Source organism: Acipenser ruthenus, chromosome 25 (assembly GCF_902713425.1).
Source record: "Acipenser ruthenus chromosome 25, fAciRut3.2 maternal haplotype, whole genome shotgun sequence".
Lineage (NCBI taxonomy): Eukaryota > Metazoa > Chordata > Actinopteri > Acipenseriformes > Acipenseridae > Acipenser > Acipenser ruthenus.
In genome coordinates, this window is record NC_081213.1 from 14,662,259 (window position 1) to 14,666,367 (window position 4,109).

Consider the following 4,109-nt stretch of genomic DNA (forward strand, 5'->3'; position numbering starts at 1 on the left):
AATCGGAAAAAGAAAATCTGTTCAGAGTACCTCCATTTCATCTGGATCACAACAGACACTCACATCGTGCTTTAAAAGAGCAGAGGTGTGGGGAATTGGGTCAGTTGAATACTCAAAACGGGAAGATGCGTTGGTCAGTTTGTTTGTCGAGACTGGCCTGCCAACTAGATTATGCGAACAACCAGCCTTTAAAAAGTTCTGTGGGGTACTCGACCCGAAGTTCAAGGTCCCAGGTTCTGGCAGAGTTACCAGTCAGCTTGCGCAAAGAATGGACAGTGCAACAACACTTGTAAAACAGATACTGCAAACAACTCGCAAAGTAACCCTATGTATTGATGGATGGAGCAAGAAAGGTCTGACAGCCTCCTACATGGGAATTTCTGCCTGCTTCTACAATCCATCTGCAAAAGAAGCTCAACATGTTTTTATCAACCTACATCGAATTTCTCACCCACATACAGGAGAGGTGATTGCTAAATGTATTGAACACACACTCACTACCTGGGACATTACAGAAGAAAATGTACTACTGATCGTCACAGATAATGGCGCCAACATTGTGAAAGCCATTAAGATACTGGCGCAAAGTGGCAAGGTTTGTGAGGCTACTGAAAAAGCAGTGGAATATGCTGAAAACTCTGAAGACGAGCCTGATGACATCGATGCAAGCAGCGCGGATCAAGGCTCTGATACCAGTAAGTAATATTTGTAATCAAGTGTGTTTTTAACTGAAATTTGTTTTACATCGATGTGCCCATCATTAATAACTTTGACAGATTAAACATATACATTACTGTGATTTTTGCTGTGGTTCATACTAATCCTATTAGCTATCTACAAATCCTGTTATATATGCGTTTTTGTTTTTAACTCCACTACCTCCCCAAGTGTGACATTTAAAACGATCTCCACAACCTATTCAAAAACTACAGCCTGGTCTTTGATTGTAATTTAAACCTCACTGATTGTGATTATGTTTAGTTTAGTACAGATAGATTTTTTAAATTATACATTAACATCAGTTTTCAAAAAAAATAAATAATAATGGTCTGTGTTAAACGTGTTTTTGCACGGTGAAAATTGTTTTGTTCCCTTTTACAATCTATATATTTGTTTCTAACAAACTGAGTGTCGTCTTAAAGCCCTTTTGGGCAGGTTAAATTGCTGATAATTTCTAGAGTTCTACATATATATTTTAAAATCACTATGACAAAAAAAAACAACATGTACTGTATAGTATTTTTTTAATACTTTGTAATTACTTCCCAAGTAGATTTTCAATTTAGCAGTGTTCAATTCACCTGTATTTTTACAGGTGTGGATTCAGCTGAAGAAGACTTATTTCAAGATGCTGATCTGTCTAAGTACACAAGGATGCCATGTCTGGCACATACCCTGCAGCTCACTCTGAAGGATGCCTTCAAATATCCCAGTACTGGAAATGTAATTAGCAGAGCTAGAAGCCTGGTGAATACTGTACGTAAATCTTCAGTGGCCACTGAAAAAATGATTTCTAAGTGTGGCAAAACACAAATTAAAGACTGCGTGACACGTTGGAATAGTACTCTGAACATGATGAAGAGACTTCTGGAGACCAAGATTGTTTTGAACCAAGTTCTTGCTCACCAGTGATTGGTCCAAACTGGAGCAACTTGTGAAGTTGTTTGAACCATTTGCAGTACATACAGATCAGCTCCAGACTGATAGCCAGTCTCTGTCTGAAGTTGTGCCCTGCCTATTGAATCTAGAAGCACACTTACAGTCATCAGTCATCTCAAAACCACTTGATCAGATTATGCTGAAGTCACTTCGTGAACGCTTTGCTTGTTTACTGAACCCTCAAGCAGCAGATTTTGATGCCACACCTGCAGCAGCTTGCCTGATGGACCCAACTGCTGCCTTTGCACTTTTCACAACAGAGATGGAAAGCCTCATGAAAGCAGCCAGGTCTTGTGTCCTTCAGCATGCTGCACACTACAGCAGTCCTTCAGTGTCACAACAACAAAAGTCCAGTGTCAACCCCCAATGCCCTACCAGTGCTAGTGCTGAAGGAACTGTGTTAAAGAGGTTCAAGTTTTTGGCTTGCAAGATTGGGGCTGAACTCACTCCAACATCTGGCAATACCACTGGCAATGCAGGAAGTGCACATACTGAACTTTCCACATATATCTCCGAACTGAAGCAAGGCAAAGTATGCTGTGAGACTGAGACTCCTTTGAAATTTTGGCAAAATAAGGAGATTGTGTATCCAAGGCTTGCACCAGTTGCTGAAGATTTTCTTGCAGCCCCTGCATCCCAAGCATTTGTAAAGAGGATTTTCTCTGTGTGTGGACAGCTATCATCTGGACGAAGGAATTGGATGGATACATCTCTGGAACAAAGAGTGTTTCTGAAGATGAATCAGAAACTGTTGCTTTCTAACAGCACTAACAACTAGGGACAATATTTTGGAGCACTTCACTTAACACCTGTACAGGGCCCACGATTGGTTTAGAGTGAAAACTGAAACTGAAACTGAAATTATCACAAAACGAAAATTGAAATAGAAATGATCGTTAAAACGAAAATTGAAATAGAAATGGTTAAGAACATCCTTATCAAAACTGAAACTGCAACTGAAATTGAGGGAAAGAAAAAAATAGAATTGAAATAGAAACTTAAATAAAAGTTACAACTGAAATAAAACTGATATCCACACCCCACAGCAGAAAAGAGACACAATTCAGTTATGAGAAATGCCTGAAGTGTTGTTTTTGTTTCTTAATTAATATTTTGCATTTTCTGGTTACTATCATGCGGTTTATATCTGTGTTTATATAGTGCTATGGATGTCAGGGTGGTATCGCACTGTATCACCACCAGGACTACCAAACAATTGAATAATACAGAATGGACCACTAGCCCTTTGAACAACAAAACCAAAACTAGCTCCGCTGGAGCCCGAGGGCTCTAGTCTGATGAAACGAGTGCAATCGCAGACACAGTGGTTAAAGTCAAACGCGTCTGCCCCGTAGGGCGTGGCTTCTCAAAAGTGCGATTCTGATCAAAATAAAAACCCAGCGCAAGCATGTTTAGTGGCGCAGTGACAGCGCCCAGCCAATCAATGCTGAGTATGTTGGGGAATCTGCTATCCAATCAGGGCAAGGCAAAATCCCGGCACCGCAAGGCTCCGTTTTGAATGTAAAAGAGCTGATAATGTCGAGCGGCAGTAGCACAGCGCAAGAAAAACAGTGCAAACACTAGGTCACTCGCCGAGAGAATACGTAAACCATGCTTCACGACACAGGAGATTGCTATATTAATAGAAGAGGTATTGGCACATAGGGCAATCATTTATTATTTATAATAATTATAGAAGTTACATTATTTAATTGCATTGATTTTACTACATGTAAAATGTAAAATACTTCCTACCCGCCCTGATCTGTCTACCAGTAGCAGCAGCTGATTCATTTTCTAGCGGGACATGATGTGCCGCATCACGTTCCCTCTGAGCTTGTAATGTACTAGAGTTTCAATATAACCAGGGCTTTAATTCTCATGGAGTATTTCCCAGAGCCCAAGCATCCCCGTCCCCCCCTCCCGCGTTTGCGAAAAGATTATGTAAAGAATACAAGTACAGCTAACTTATTATTACTGTTAGGCCCTAACATTTATTAGCAAAATAAATCAAAACGTTTTAGTAATTAAAATTAACCTAGTTATCTGCAGTATGTGTTAATCCTGATCGTGCTGTTTGTTCAGTTACTTGTTCATAGTGTGTGTTCATAAAGTCAAAGCCTCCTCCTGGCTTTAGAAGAGATGCGACATACCTGTGTTGTTATGCTTAATTATAAAGTTGCTGAAACTAATCAGACTGCGTGCAGTTGTTTGATTTCAACTCGTCATTCAAAGCGGAGACTAGTTGCTATAGTATTGTGGTTACTGTATTGCCACTGACAGCAAACACTTTCTTGATTTTTTTTTTTTTTTAATCTTTATTTGCTATACTAAATTTAAATAAATAGATAGGACAGCGAGGAAGCAGAATATTTTACATTTATTATTATTATTATTATTATTATTATTATTATTATTATTATTTATTTCTTAGCAGACGCCCTTATCTA

The 4,109-nt window shown here is 39.2% G+C and overlaps 1 long non-coding RNA gene across 1 annotated transcript; it reads left to right on the top strand.

Moving 5' to 3' along the window:
* The first annotated feature begins 267 nt into the window (after positions 1–267).
* On the top strand, positions 268–3,764 carry LOC131701605 (uncharacterized). Its single transcript, XR_009308910.1, has 2 exons — positions 268–695; positions 1,316–3,764. It is a non-coding gene; the product is annotated as an uncharacterized LOC131701605 (long non-coding RNA).
* The last annotated feature ends 345 nt before the right edge of the window (positions 3,765–4,109 follow it).